This window comes from Sabethes cyaneus, chromosome 2, assembly GCF_943734655.1.
Source record: "Sabethes cyaneus chromosome 2, idSabCyanKW18_F2, whole genome shotgun sequence".
Classification (NCBI taxonomy): Eukaryota; Metazoa; Arthropoda; class Insecta; order Diptera; family Culicidae; genus Sabethes; species Sabethes cyaneus.
Window position 1 is genome coordinate 37672625 of NC_071354.1, and position 16859 is coordinate 37689483.

The window sequence follows — 16859 nt, forward strand, 5'->3', positions numbered from 1 at the left end:
TGTTGCCTAATACAAAATGTAGTAAAATCTAGCAAATTTGTATCAACTGATCGTCCTGGTACGAAACCATGCTGGTCAGAAGAGAAATATAAGGATGGGTATAAACATGGCGTTGGTTTTTACTTTAGCCAAATGAAGCATAAAATTTTTAAATCAAAAGTTGTCATGAAATTAAAACGAATTAGTGCCACCAAAAAGCAGCTTGCTGATCTTGGAAGCTTTATCATGATGACGGTTTCTTTCGTTAGATGTGAACTTAATGGTGTAGCCGAAGTTTCCTGTTCTGCCTGATCGCTACCCAAGCAACACAGCTTGTTATAGAATAGTATAACATTACATACATCAGAACTTCTCTATTACCAGAAAAGCGCAAAAAACTAAAGTCTAATGAAACAACAATTGAAAGAAGTATGAATCAGGTTAATTCATACCATTTTAAAACGTTATTATAGCATAAGATACAACTTGTTCTTCCAGTAGTTTAAATTTAGTAATAGAGACATAATAAAAACTTCGTGCTGACATGTTGACAAAAACCAACATTATTCATTTGATATGAGCTGTCAAATAAATTCATGTTATCACAAAACAACTCAAAACCTTAATAATAACGACACATGTTTTCAAAGTACGTTTATAGTACTTTTAAACGACTACTTTCCATGAAGATTATTTTCTAACTTGTTTTGTGTGTTACTTGGGTATTGATCGTTCAATAGCATTAGTACTTACATCGCCATAATTGTCTGCAGGGTTCATACCTTTCAAATCGTACGATCAACCTAAAAACAAATCAATAGTATAAGGCTGTATTATCTTTCAAATAAGACCAATTACGTATAAATCGGTTCGGTACACTCTGAGAAACGTTCGACAGATTGGCACTTAGTAAAAACCCATTTTTAAGCGTAACATTCGAACTGCTAATTTGTTTTTAACAAAACTTTTCGAAAAACTTTACGGTAGTAATGCCTTTCATTTGGTACTTTAAAATGGTTGAAAATGGTTGAGCGGTTCCGGAGAAAATCGTGCAACGTAATTTTCTGTTTATTTTCTCAGCTAGTTGACAGTTGAGTTAGAATTCCAACCAATTTCAATAGTCTGATACAAAAGTTCACAGCAGTGGCAGCTGCTGCCACTAGCGAGAAGCAAGAACAATAACACTCCAGTCAATTATCTCGTTTATCACAAATGCAATTTTCTAGTAGTTTCTTCTCGTTTTGCACTTGCCGCTTCGCCTTGGCTGCTAGTGTCCCCCTATACGGTGACCACATTTATGTTGAAATTTTCATTTACATTGTACGACAAGACTGGCTTCAGCTAGATTCTGTACGAATATGGAAACGAAAAGTGCAATGTATTCGGTACAGCTGAAACCAGAGTCGTATGGGAATAGTATTTGTGTGGGGGGTGCTAGTCAACTTGAAGTTTTGCCAGTCGTGAATAAGTTTGAGTATCAACGATAAATTTTTTGAAGTACTTTGGATAAGAAATCATTTTTCACTGTCTCACAAAGTAGACTAAATGTAGCCAATTTCAACTTAAACTTTTAACGCTCAAAATACCCCTCGTCACTGTGGTGCACGCATATGGCTGCTGAACCATGCAGTTAGGTACAAGAGCAGTCTCGGACTGAAACAAGCAATTCTATGATCAAATTTATAGCCGTTCTATTATTTTTGCGTATATGAGAAATAACCGGATGGTCCGGAAAAATTGCCAACATACGTTTCTGAGCGTCTAAGCGTAGAACCTGAACGGGCCATTCCGTTCGCTTCGGGCTCCATTTGAACAGTTATTTGAGTCAGTATCTGGAAATGATGAGTGTATTAATGGGAAAAGGAGAAACATTGCTATTCTCTTACTAATGGTTGTGACCATTCCGTGTAGATGGTAGTTAAACTGAAAAGATTTATAAATAGTTTTTCCGGTTAGGGTTCAAATTCACGGAAAATATTTGGGTGGTTGAAGTTATTTTTCTGTTCAGTTCAGTTGGTCATAAAAATTCTTTGGTACAACGGTTCTTCAAGGAATTCGGGTTCAGAAAATTACCAAATTCTCAAAGTGTTACAGCCAGCTGAAGCTGTGCATCGTCAGCGCCGTAATTCAAGCGAACCGCCCTCGTCGAAGAAGCTTACGGACACCTTTTGTCAGCTCACAAAGAGACTTCCATCGTTCGTCGTTCTTTCGATTCGTCGTACAACAGCTACCGCCAGCCAGATAATTGGACTTCTTTCGTTGTGCACTTCAAACACCGCAAGCTAGTATCTAGTAATAGAGATTCTCGTGCCACCGCAAAATAACAGAATGCCATTGAACCACGTAACTCACTCCGGGCGAAGGACGACGGTCGGTGTGGGACGGAGGTGGGACCAGCCCAGAACACGTTGATGGCGATGAAAATGCTCAGAAGCCTCTGGCAGCTGTTCGAGAGCTTGCCTGTGCCCTTCTGGAGGAGAAAAACTTTTTGATCTATCTCTTTCCATCAGCAACATCATCACTCTGTCTTCGTCGTTGGTCGTCAAGACCGGCAGCCCGAGTGACTCGGTGCGGATGGCTTGGCGATCGTCGTTGACAAGATACCGAAAACGTTTATGAATTATTATGCACTTGAGGCTCTTCGAAAGGAAAACGTCATCAATCAGGATAGAGCGGTGATGGGAACCAGCTCTGTCTACTCTACATAGATGGCATAGGGAAGAACGAAAGGCACTTAGTTGGGAAACTATTTAAAGTTGGGCAAACAATGCAGCAGCTCTATGTAGTTAGCAGAATGTTAACGTACGGATGTGGGAAAAACTGCTGAACGTTTTGCGGACCAACATAAATCAAAGTAATGCAAACATGTTAGCTATCCGGGTACCGGATAACTCGAAAGGATTTGCACACGCCTCGGCGATGATAATCGAGTGAACAGATTGCGCTCGATTTATTTGCTCTTCCGATAAAATTAGACAATCTAGCTTTTATCGTTTTTAACATACATTTTTTGCCTAACCAGCCAACTGGTAATAATCTTAAAATGCCAATGCAAACGTAAAATAAACTCGTTTTGTTTCAAATTCGTTAAACATAAAACACGGATCATTGGAATATCAATGAAGCTCGCGCTCTGATTATATTATAAGTCCGTTAACACCTCCATGCAAGCATTTTCGCGGCAGAAAAACTCTTTGTGGCCTATTCAATGCATTTGTAGAAAAGGGTAGATATTTTCGCCACGTAACTGGCAAAAAACAAAAATTCCACACAATGCTAATAAAACTCAATTTATGATTTTTCCCATGAGTATTTTCTGTCGTACCAAACAATAATAGTGTACATTAATAACATAAATCGTTGAACGCAAATTTATCGGTTGCTAAAAGACCTGTTTTTCCGCCGTCGTCTAACCCACACCTTAGTCGTGGGCTGCAACGAGAGCGTAACTTTCGGCAGCATAACCGTCGTCATTCGAGAACTGCAGCAGACAAAACGCATTTTAAAACAATCGATTGATGCATACGGTCGTTTGATTGCGCACACCCAACGTTATGCGTGTTTAAATTGGTCTTCGCAGAAATCCTAGCGTTTTTTCCCTGAATTTCCTCAATTCGAAGTGGAAACATTTCGCCATTTCGTCGAAAATATATCTCGATGAAACCGAAGCAAAAACTACCGCCGAATCGTGTGAGCTGTTCGCGAAATTTTTCATTTCTGTTTTTGCTCTTTCCCGCTGATTTAGTGGGCACGAGCGCCATCGAAATAACTCCCGATATGAATTTGTCCTCCTTGCGAAAAACTGAAACGTTCATATTGTTCTGGACCTGACGGGATTCCAGTTGTGTGCAATTCGCTCCTACTCATTGTGGCCATATCATCGTTAGCGGATTCGTTATGCATTATATTTATTAGGTCGTTCGAGCAAAAATTCCGAACGATCCGCAAGCAGTCATTCATGTGTCCTGTTTTTTAAAGAAAGCGAATGGTTGGAATCATCATGGCATTACCACGGCCTTTCCGTTGCATGTAAACTATTGAAAATGGCAGCTTTCAATTTTATTCGTATTCGAATAAAATGATATGGTTTATTTGAACAACAAGGATTTATGCCTGATCGATCTACTCAAGGTTCCTGTAGGTGACAACTTGGGATTCAATACTAGCTGATCCGGTAAACTTGGTATTGCGACAAATTATTAGGAAATCATCCTAAACTACAATTCTCCAGTAGTTTGAGTTAGTAGTTAGTAGTTTGAGACAATTTCCGTAACAATATTGCATGGCCAATTTAATCGAAAGCTGCTTTTAAGTCAGTATAGATAATATAAACTTGCTTCTTGTCTTCCAAACTCCAACAAATAAGTGCAAAGAAATCTACCAGAGATGGAACCGTGCTGAACCGTTGAAATATGCGGGATAGTATTACACCACTCACAATTATCTCGAACACTTTGAAAGCTGTGGAAAGGCTAGTGATTTCTTACGTAAAGACGGTTGCCAGATATGCAGCGACTCAAACCGGCAGCTGAAAACCCAGCAGATACCGCGGAACCGTGGGTTTAAGTCCGATATCATGTCTAATTTCGAGTAAACTCGCGAGTCTAATTTCAAGTGCAGTTTCAAGTCCGATTTGAAGTCCAATTTCAACTTTAATGTAATTGTAATTTTCATTTGACTTGAGCAGGGAATGCTATTGTCCCTACTTCAAAATATTGGGACAATAGCCCGTATGAATAATTGACGAAGGGACGATAGAAGAAAATAATGAAATTTTAGAGTAAAGGAGAAAGATCGGAAAGGTGAGAGAGAAAGGGGGGAGAGATTATTAGTATCTACGCTTAACAAATAGTCGTTGTGACTCCTATATTTTGTCCAATGCTGGAAGAGGTGCTACTAATATACCCCCCCCCCCCCCTCTCTCACCTTTCCGCTCTTTCTCCTTCACTCTAAAATTTCTTTACTTTCTTCTACCGTCCCATCGTCAATTGTAAAAGAACTACCGTTTCAGTTTGAAGATACGTCGCACGCTTAATAAGAGGGTCTCCTTTTGTCCAGTGCCTCTATGGTCCAAAGGTACTTTAGTACCAACGAGCCACATGATCTGGCCTAATCCTAATCATGTTACACTGTGTCGACAGCAGCAATGTCTGGTTACCAAGGTAACGATGGTAATTTGTGGTAAACATTGTACGCCAGACTGTGGGTCAAAGCAAGGTAGTCCTTTTCTTAAGTTTTTTGCTGTTTGTCCCTTTTGTTCAAGTTACTGATAAAGTATTGTCTTTAACCAGCCGACTTGCGGCAAATACCAAATCGAACGCTTGTGAAAGTGAGTGACTATAAAAACGCTACTAAATTCGGCATACATTACCTTTTTTGACTACGCTTTCCCAAAAAAAAAAACTTTGCCGCTATATAGCAATACTGAATCGAATATAGCACTCATAGGCTTTAATGTGTTATAACTATTTTCATAAATATGTAAGTAATTTGCTAAATTTTATTCAATAAACATCAAAACCACTGTTTTTCCACTAGCACGCAATCAGGCTGAAAAAAACAGCAGCAATCGCTTACGCGTATCCGCTCTTGATGATAGTTTGGAAAACACACAATTATGATCACATTTACTTATTCCAGAAACTAAACAGCTGTGAATATGGTATCATAGAACAATTCTACTTCTTTTTATCACGGAAGAACATAAAAATTCCCCTCTTATATGAAAATATAAATCAATTTTCATTCACTAGCCATTTGCAGCATTTTGTTTTTAATTTCAGCATATGGTGCTCTATTTAAACTACTACCAATGTGTGAGCCAGTTGCGCCTGAAACTAGTTTTGACATAGCCAGTATTTGAGTGACAACCACTTGCTTCTGGCGCTACTGTATATGAACGATTCAATGATACACTAGCGCCAGCAGCAAGCTGTTGTCACTGCAAAACTAGTTATCTTCAATGAGCCGGTATCTAGGCAATACCGACACGTTATTCATCGGACTTTCTTTTGATCTGTTTTTGAAAAGCATCTAATCCGTGGGCAGGCTATTTCGGCCGGTCGGATTTAAAAACACAGACACCACTATAGTAAATGGGCCCAATTTAGTCGCAGCGACTTCATCAATTCTCGCGACTATAACTCAAATTCAGTAGCGTTTCATTAAGACTAAAATACACGCCGATATTCAGTAAATATTATTCTATCAACTGGTACAAAAATCTTGTCTCGAATGAATATAGTTTCAACGTATTTCCTGAATATTGCTTAGGCTATCGCTTAATGGCCTGAAAATACCCTCCCGTACCCTATTCTCACCGAAAGTAATCCTGCTCATACCAGTGCACAGTGGTCCAGAAACGAAAACTAAGTGGAAATTTACTTTTGCGGCTAAGCGATACATAATAGCTCCCGGCAGTGTTCAGTAAATTTCTTCACCTATAAAAGACAGTGTGAAATTAACGGCTAAGCTCCAGTTTGGCTTGTAAACACATAACATACAATAACTTTTTGTAAAAAAGAGACAGAAGGACAATTTCTTCGACAAAGTTGTAACTATACTAAAGATTATATAAGTAACTTTGCCAAAGATATAGTAGGCGTATTTTTTACCGACCGCTTTACGTGACAATCAGAAGAAATTATGTCATTGTACGACAATTTTCTTTTGCACTATTGACTTGACTCTAATCGTCTTCAAGAAGATATTAGAAAATGCTGCATAGTGGAAAATGGCCAAGCATGGAATAATTAAACTGAAATAACTCGAGTTAGAGAAAAAACCCGTGTTTTGTTTTCACATATGTTTGAAACAAAATTTCAAGCTTTCAGAAACAACCAAGTTTAATTTTTTCCGTTAGCCCCTTTTTGAGATATTCTATTCTGAAAAAGACTAAAAAACACAGGAAAACGTTAGAAAATGTTATACGAATAAGTTTTCAACACACAATGTTCTACAAAAATATGTCTTTTGATAAGAGAACAACTTTATAAAACATTATGATGCAATAAAACCATTAAATTTGAAGTAATTAGCGAAAAAGTGATTTTTGAGAGGTTTTTATACGGTTTTTAACGCCCTGTGAGATAGAAACTATAAAAAATACGCCTGCTATGACTTTGGCAAAGTTACTTATATAATCTTTAGTTACAACTTTGTCGAAGAAATCCTTGTACACTCAAGTACTTTTTTACACGGTTTGTATTTTCGAATATTGAGAACGGGGCTATTTAGGGACCATTCATTTATTTCTCAATACGTTTGGGAGAGGCCCGACATTCGTCACGTATTTTGTAAATGGTCCCTAAATTGCACCGTTCTTGAGTAATCGAAAAAAACAAACCGTGTATATTGTAGGACTACGTAGGACTACGTCTTTGTTTTCTATACTGGGGCTGAGTAGCACTTTGTGAAAACGAAAATAGAAGTTGTAACGGTTAGGTTACGGGAAACGAAGCATGATCACCAACGAGTATAATTGTGCATACGAAGCAAGTACCGATCGACCTGATGACGAATGTTCAATCGACTGATCGAGTGAGGCAGACGATACAAGATCAGAACGAGTTAGTTAAGTTCGGCTCGCGCTACAGAAAGGTCATCGCGTACGGTCACGGTCAACGAGAGTCGGGAGTAAAGACACACTTTACAGAAGTGTAACGTTTGAATGAAAGATTTCAAATGCTAATAACTACTCAACTACTGAACGAAACTGACCCAGCGAGCATTTTCATATGTATAAAAAAGGTAAAAATCACCATTACGTAGATATACATGCTAAATAAATCGTATTTCATGCGCAAAATTGGCATATCCGTACTATTTTGGAGGCGATACACGATAGACCATAATATCCGATTAAGCGCGAGCCGCTCCGTATTACTCTACGATTTTGTGCTGAAAATCGTATGTATGTCAGTCATTATCATTATATACGACAGAAAATCAACTTGACCCCACTTAATCCAGCTTTAGTTACGATTTCGAGTTTGTTAGGAGATATTTACGATAGTTTTCGTACATTGATATACGAGTTGGTGGGATAGATAAAATGGCCAGCAATTTAAGGGGGACGTAAGAGGGGGGCTCCTATACAAATCAAACACAAATTTCCTCAATCAAGAAAATGGAACCAAATTTGGCATGTGGGGGTTTCAGAAGGCAGGATTATTTTTCTACGGTGTACTGAGACCTCCTCTTCTAAGAGGGGAGGGGGGCTCCCGTACAAATGAAATATAAATTTCCTCAAAACTCTATAAGTAATCAAGCAAATGGAACCAAATTTGGAATGTAGGTGTTTCAGAAGACAAGGATTTTTTCTATGGTAAATTGAGACCGCTCCTCTATTTAGGAGGGGCCGGCATACAAATAATATTCAAATTTCCTCATAACTCGAGAACTATTCGAGCAAAAGGAACTAAAATTGGCTTGTGGGGGTTTTTGGAGGTAAGATGTTTTTCTATGGGGTACTGAGTCCCATCCGTCTTTTAACAGGGGGGGGGGGGGGTTTCTATGGTGTATTAGAACCTTTCCTTTCTTTAAGAAGGGGAGATCGCATACAAATGAAATATAAATTTCTTCATACCTCGAGAACTAATCAAGCAAATGGCACCAAATTTGGCATGTGGGATTTTTGGAGGCATGAATTTATTTATTTTATGATGCTTTGAGACCCCTCACCCCTGTGGTAGGAGGATAATTCATTACCATTTCAACCTTTATGATGCACACAAGTGATTTTTAAAAGAAATTTCTATGTCTCAAAGGTTGCAGACGTTGTACTTATTAACCCCCGTCCACGTATTTTCAAAGCCATTGCATTAAATGAAGAATTGAATCTGAATATTTCGCTCTTCTCTTTTAAACATTCACTTAAATAATGGCACTCACAGATTCTTATAAACATACTTATTCCAGAAATGCAGCTTACATTGGTCTTATCTGATGATCTGATATAGTCCTACGTCACCCTTTCGTACAACCCTTAGGGCCTTGTAGTTTTTTTATATAGAGAAGTTTTAACCGCTACTTATGTTTTTTTATACGCAGATAATAACAGGTCTATCACTCTTCGTTTCTATCGTTTATTTCTGTGTATGAACAATGATATTTTGATTCCCAGGACTTGAGAAATTTTTTGAATTTTTGAATACACGCTCAATTTTGACTTACAAATTTTTGCATGGGCGTGGCCAGCTATGCTATTGAACATCACAAGGAATTAGATCACCGGGAAATGCACACTGACAATGAACTCCTACTCCCAAATATCACTCTGATGGTTTTTTATGCAATTTCAGCTGTTCTAGATCAATCGCGGGTAACTCACGGGCGGTCAAACTATGCTACGCTTAATTGTAGCACCGATTTAGGTTCTATTAGAATTTCAATTTCAGTTTAATTCTAAATGCAAACCAATGTCTTTAATAATAGACAATTATTATTTTAGTATTAATATTAGTCCAATTTCAAATAATATCTTAAAGTTCATGTGTAATTCAAGTAATTCAAATTCAAGCCCCAATTCTAATCGAACTTTAGTCCAATTTTAAGTCTAATTTCAAACCCGCTGATGAGCATGCCCTCCAAATTCTCTCATTTAGTGTAAAAAAATTACCGTGACGTATCCCGAAAATTCGGAATTTTAACATACTCTACCGGCAGTTCTGTAATAAGAAATTTTATTGCATAAATTAACCAATCCTGATTTTCACAGGTGTGTTTACAATTTATAGAATTTTCGAATATTAATTTTTCAAAGCATTTCAGAAGTATACCCTATTACACATACGGATAATAGACATAATAGAGACATAAGACATAATAGAGAGACATATATTCGGCATAATGGATGATAGGCATAAAGGATATATATGCATAATGTGCGGAAGATATGATAAGCATAATGGACGTTAGGTAATCCGCTGTTAGCTCGCTAGAGATCCAATTAACTCAGTTTAAAAAAGCATTGCATGTACAGTGAGTCGGATTACCTACGAACAACCAAAAAACACAAGACCGAATCACAAATGGATTAAATGATAAATGGCATAGTAGATCTAACAGCCGATTCATAAACGGCCGAAATACACATGGTCGATTTACGAATGGCCGAATGTCATAGAAAATATTAGCGACCTTCGGCCTGCTCAAATGTTGGGTATAACGGGTGGTAACTAAAATTTTAGAATTTTTTTTCTCAAGTTGTCAAAAAAATAAAAAGATACATGAAGAAGATCTGATTTACCAAAATTAAAGATACATTATTCATTGCTGAAAAAAAATTAGTGTACATTTGAAAACGGTCCGTAATCGGCTGTTCAGCGAAGCTTTCATTTGACGTCGAAACAGGAGCGTTGTACGGCCGTTATGTCAACTTTGCGAATGCATCTCTTGATTCTACCAATCAACTATTTACAATTCGTGGCTCTCCAGTTATTTTTGTACACCAAGGAACTCAACATCCCGACGAAATCTTCGATTGGGCGCATTGAGACAGATTTTTCGGGTCGTGGTTTTTGGGTAAAAATGAGATCGAGGGGGTATTCAGGAACGATTGTGTTTTTTTTTTTGGCGTAAGGCGATGATGATCTATCCGGCCAAAACACGTATTGTCCATCTGCATAATGTTTTTGTAGAAACGGGATCAAAATTTTCTAAAAACATTCGTCTAGTGCATCTTAATTGATAGCCAAACCAGAGGGCTTGTTGTTAGAGAAACCAAAAAGAGAACGATGGCCTTCTGCGTCCATAATTTTGACTGGTCTTCCACTACCTTAAGAAGAAGTCTACCTACCTTAATTAAGAAGAGTCGGTAGACATAGGAAAGTGTATAAACCTAGCCAGATCGGGCAGTCCCCCACAATAGCCGGCCTTTCTAACGGTGGGTCGCCGGCTACACTCGCAGGCTGCGATCATCTTGCCCTGAATCATAAAATATTTTATGATATTTTACGGCGTTATGCTGAAAGGTCGCTATGCCCAATGTTTTTCTGCCAAACGGTCGCTTATGTGTTCAAGTGAGTATCCATAGGTAAACGAAGTTTTATAAATTATGCCTAATGTCCGTATGTCTACGGTCGCGGACCCGTATTTCACTGCTAACAGCTAACCTTAATAAGGTGAATACGATCGACGATTGAAGCTCGAAAAACTCGTGAGAAAAGTTCGCTTTTTTATGTTTGTTGTTTGAAAAAATTTATATTTTGTTTTAATGTTTTCCAGAGTATTTGTGAAAATTATGACTGATTGAGAACATGAACATGAACTTCCGAAAACTTTCATTAACATATGTGTCAAACTATGTGACCAGTTGGAGTAGAACTATGTTAGGCGAAATTTTGTGATAAAACCTTGAATGTCAAAGAAAACTTTTTGTGTAGTGACACACTGACCAATCTTTAGAACACATGCCAAAAAGTATTAGCATTTCATCGCATTTTCAATAGGTGAGCCATTTTGCGTGGCCAAAACCAATATTTTCACCATTGCCAAAGCCAGAGCATGCCACAATTGAAACCTTCCTCACGCTTCCAACTCTTTTAAAAAATTTCGGGAAAAAATACAAATCTCCGACACAGAATGTTAGCGCCAATATAGAAACCCTTTACTGGGTCTGTCTTTAACAACATTCTAACAATTAAGCGTACGTGTTTGTTTCAACAGAGAATGAAAGGCAGGTTTGTCATTTTGATGCTTAACAATGTCGCATCTGCGTGCCGTCTGAACGAATAAGCTCCTGCCTGTCATCTTATTCCTGAGTTATAGTTAGTATTGTAACGGCACGAAAATTGATTCACAGTAGCCATTTAGTCCGATTGTGGACGTGTCGTCTGCTTGCAGCTATAATGTAGCAAGTGAAAGTGATTTTCTAACCATCGATGCCTAAGCCAGATTACCGCTAGTGGGTTACAAGCTCAGATGGAAATACCAGATTGTGTCTAATAATTGTTAATTATAGTATTTAAATAATTTGACTCATATAATTTAAGAACTACGAACTTTGTTGACAGATAAAGAGATGTTGAAGTATTTTCCAAATGCTGAAATTTCTCTGCAGAACATACGGTCACTATCGATTATTTTTTACGGACTTTAATTCGAAATCATTTACAATGATCCACCTACCGGTTGGTACTACTTTGCAGTGGTCTGTGGTGCCTGGTTGGTTACGAAGATAAGTAAGCCTCATTTGTTAGAATCCTCCCAGCGACAATGACAACTAATTATGTACAGGTTCAGAACACTCCGCGTAACGGCGTAAGCGTTCCTCGAAACCACCACAGTAAATCTTTTCCGTGAAGTTTGCTCCATCCTGCTTTGTTTTCGTTGATAGTGAGCAGCAATGGAAGCTCATTTGATTTATGTTCTTAAACGAACGAGAATGGTTAGTGCACTTAACATCCTCTGCGGTTGCACAGAAAAGCGAAACTGCAATTGCGGTTAGTTTCGCCCAGCTGCGGCCTAGCTTAACCACAATTGCAGTTTTGGAACTATGGATCGGTTCCACAAAACAAACTACATACGTCACTACACTCAATACCAAATACGCAACTAAATATCTCAAAACCCACAAAATCAAAAAAACGGTTATGATTTTCATTGCGCGCTATGCTTTACCTACTTTCCGTACTAAAATCACCAAATTGAAATAAGTCACCGTAAACTGAAACAAAAAAGGTGCTAAAATCGGCTTTCCACCTTCGTCAAGCAAGACTTTTGTTGTAGGTATTAACTGATGGTAAAACAAATCGATTCCAAACAAAACACATTACCTACTTGGGAAAGGTTTGGAAATCATCATAAATAAACTTTAAAAAGTCTAATTCCGGCCAGCAACCCTTTCACAAAATTTACACCCCGAGGACGGCTGGCAAATGAACCGAGAGATTAGCTTATTTTGCACAGGTTTAATTCAAAACCTTTTGTGCCATAAAACTGTTTGCACACGTCGGACGTCGAACGTCGGACGTTTCACCGTGAGCAAGCGGCAATCTGCCGAAGGTAAGAAAATGGAAAAACAAATTAATTATTGAAAACTTTGCCAGCACCAGCCACTGGTCGGCTTTTCTCCCGGTAGTGCTTGCCTTGTGCGTGGACAAGGTGTGATGATACCTGATGATGGCAAGGACGTATTATGACTCATCACGTTTTTGCCAATGAGAGGCTGAGATCGAGAGCTGCCGTTGCAGTGTCCTAAAGTGAAATGAAATGTGCTCAGCGTCGCCGCCTTACGGATACCAGTCACGTATAAGAGCTACGGTTGTCATTCATCATACGGCATAATATCGGAACGATAATTGAACGATTATTTCCAGCCACGCAGCCAAAGGCAAAGTTGTTCAGTAAACTGTGCCTTTAATTTCGCTGCGGGATGTGAAATTGGACTTCAGCTCGGGCAGAAAATTTTACTGTTCTGTTTTTGTTTTGAAACTGCGCTTTTAACTTGCTAGCATTAATGCGAAGGAAAAGGTAGAGGAAAAGCATTAGTGCCGTTCTGTTCTTTTTTTTCGTAGCAAACGAGCTTGTTTTGTTTGGACGAAAATTGAAACTTTACTCACGCTCGTCTAATTGAATGTAAATGGTATAAATTTCGACGGATGTTTAATTTTGCGGGTTGTTCTCGTTCGGAGAATTTTAGAACTTTTACAGGCTTTAGAGCATTGCTTCTATACCCGCGTTCCTTATCCGCTTATTTTTCTGTTTTAAATATGACGACCAGACTAAAATAGCTTTCTGAATTTATAACGCACACCATTTGTCGTTCGGTGATGGCCGATTTTAAGGGATCAATTCCTCAAACCGTTTACTTGAAGCCGTTCGAGACGCAACCGGTTCACAATGTGAAAAGAACGAAATGAAAAATGCAAAAATAGCGCCGACGGAACCATTTGTTTGGTCGGTGGCCAGGAAAGCACTTTGAGCTATTATCGTTATTATTCTTGAAAGCATTTTGCTCTATTGAAATTTCAAGGCGAGCTCGAGGCGCTTTCGTCTCCGTCGGAATATTCAACTGCTATCAAACTGTGCTGCGCTGTGTTTGCTTTGTACATTACTCGTAAAAATAACAGCAAGCAAGATGTAGATATCAAACTAATGCTTCCAATACTGCCACTTACCATTTCGTGAAGGATATTTGTTTGTTGAATGTGAATCGAAAAAGATTTGAATTGGTTCAGTTTGTTTTCAGAATGACTGTTCTTCTATACAATCTACCATGTTACTCTAAAGTTTTATACATTAACTTGGAATGGTTTATAAGCGCTTTCAAGAATAAAAAAAAGAGATGTTGAAGTATGGAGTCAACATTTTTGTAAAGATATATGCACCAGCGTGCACTGACGAGACCATAAGATAGGGCCCCAGCCCTTTCAGAAGAATATTTAAGCCTGGCAAATCGAATAAACGTCGGATAGCGAATCTATTATTTTTACTTATCACAAAAAAGGCGGATTATGTTGAAAACTCCGGATCTTTTCGTCCTTTTGTCTCATGTCTTTTACCTCATTTTTGTTCCATTTTCCTATCCCGTTTATCCACTCTTTGTTCCGTTTTTTCTCCTCTGCTGTGTCGTTTTTTTTGGTTTTTACTTTTCTTCCTTCCTTCAGTTTTTCTACTTTTTATTTCGTTTATCCTTTTATTGTCCCGTGTTTCCTGTTTCATTGTTCCATTTTTGTTGGTTTTGTGCCTCATGTTTTATTATTTCCAATCCAAGTTTTTACTCTTATTTTTCACTCGTATTTTATTTTTTTGTTTTCAGTTTTCCGTAATTTCACTTTTCTGTTTCTTTTTTCGTTTCCGGTTTCGTTTCTTTTGCTAACTTCTTTTATCTCCCTTTTCTCGTTTTTTTACCTTCATCTGTTTTGTTTTTTCTTCTTTTATGCACCCCGTTTTTTCTTCTTTTCTATCACGTTTTTTTCTGTTGTTGGCTTGTGTTTTTCCTCTTTTCTCTCCCGTTTTACCTGTTTCTTTAATGCACTAAAAACTTCTTTTTCTGTTTGTCGGTTTTTTCTTCTTCTTCTCTTTTGTTGTCCCACCTTTTCTGACACGTTTTTGTTGTACCGTTTTTCCTCTATTGGTCTCGTTTTCCTTCCTTTTTTACTTATCCTGCCTGGTTTTTCCTCTTTCTCTCCTTCTCTTTTTTCTATCGCGTTTTTCCTATGTTTTCCTCTTTTTCTTTTCTTTATTGTCGTTTCCTTTATTTCTGTAATTTTTACCGTCCGTTTTCAATTTTTTCTCAATTGTCTTCTTATTCCCTTTTTCTTTTCCGAGTAATTCCATGCAAAATGACAAAAAATTATTATTTTTTTTAATTTGTTATTTTTGATTTAGCTGAAACTTTGCATAGATATTCTCCTTAAAAAAAGATGTCCTGTTGATACGGTAATCAATGATTTTTTTAAAACTTCGACTGCTTTATCAAAAGTGCCGAACCAAAAAGGGTACTAATGAATTAAATATTTTATATTGGAAAAATGGTTGGTTTAATCGAAATGGTGTCTTCAGCAAAGTTGTAGATAATAAAATTGCCCTTCTAAAAAAATATGCACTGTAAAAAAATTGTCCATTAACCGATAACTTTGAATTTTGGCATATGATTAGTAACTAATACAGTAATGACCCGATTTTGTCACCCCCATGAAGAATTTAGGGGTGACAAAACCGGAACAGTTACAAAATCGGGTATTTTTTCATTTTTTTTTTTGCAGATAGAACGAACTACATATATTTCATTCTGATTCTGACTTTTAGGACATTCCGCACTTCCTTCTACCTCTCTGTGGACATTTGTCAACTGTCATAGAAATCACTCGGAAAACCGGAAATGGAAAGAAGGTCTCGCGGGCCGAATGTCATACCATTCGACTCAGTTTCGAAAACTGAGCATTTTCTGTTTGTGTGTATGTGTGTGTGTGTGTGTGTGTGTGTGTGTGTGTATGTGTGCGTGTGTATGTGTGTGTGTGTATGTGTGTATGTAACGCTAATAAACTCACTCGCTTTTCTCGGAGATGGCTGGACCGATTTTAATGTACTTAGTGTCAAATGAAAGGTCTAGGTGTCCCATAGGTCGCTATTGAATTTCATACTGATCGGACTTTTAGTTCAAAAGTTATGTATAAATATACGAAAAATCTGGGACTTCATTATCTCATAGGTCCCTAAACTGATTTGAACAAAATTGATTGCATATGAAAGGGGAGCCTTTCAAAACCTTAACTTCCAAATTTCATGATGATCGGGCTTGTGATTTGAAAGTTACATAAAGAAATGTGATACAAAAGTATTTAAAACATATTTTTGTTACATATAAGCATTAATTCAATGGGAAATATTTTAAAATTTATTGTTATTTGAAAATTACTGTTGGGATCTGTCAAACGAAACCGAGTTATTGAAAATCGGATGATTCCTTCAAAAGTTATTCAAACTTAACCACTCAAGCACTGTACGTGCAAAGCTAAAATATATCAATCAAGTCGATTGTATATAATGTACGTATTAATGTATGTATGTATGTATGTATGTATGTATGTTTGTATGAATGTGTGTATGTGTGTATGTATGTATGTATGTATATATGTATGTGTGTATGTTTGTATGTTTTGTAATTTGCATTGAAATACAGGAAAAGTGAACTGAAATACAAGAGCAATTCCAACTCAACTAACAAAACGGTTTGATTCGACTATTTTTGATTGAAATGAATTTTGCCGATATGTTGGATACCACGCAAGGATTCATTTTCCATGAAACTTATTTTTTTCGTCAAGCGTTGAAATAAGGTTTTACAGTGGTTTACCGATTTTATCTACCCATCCGAAAATTTTTGATAGATATATTTGGAAAGTAGACAAATTTGGGGAAAAATAAACTGCTCC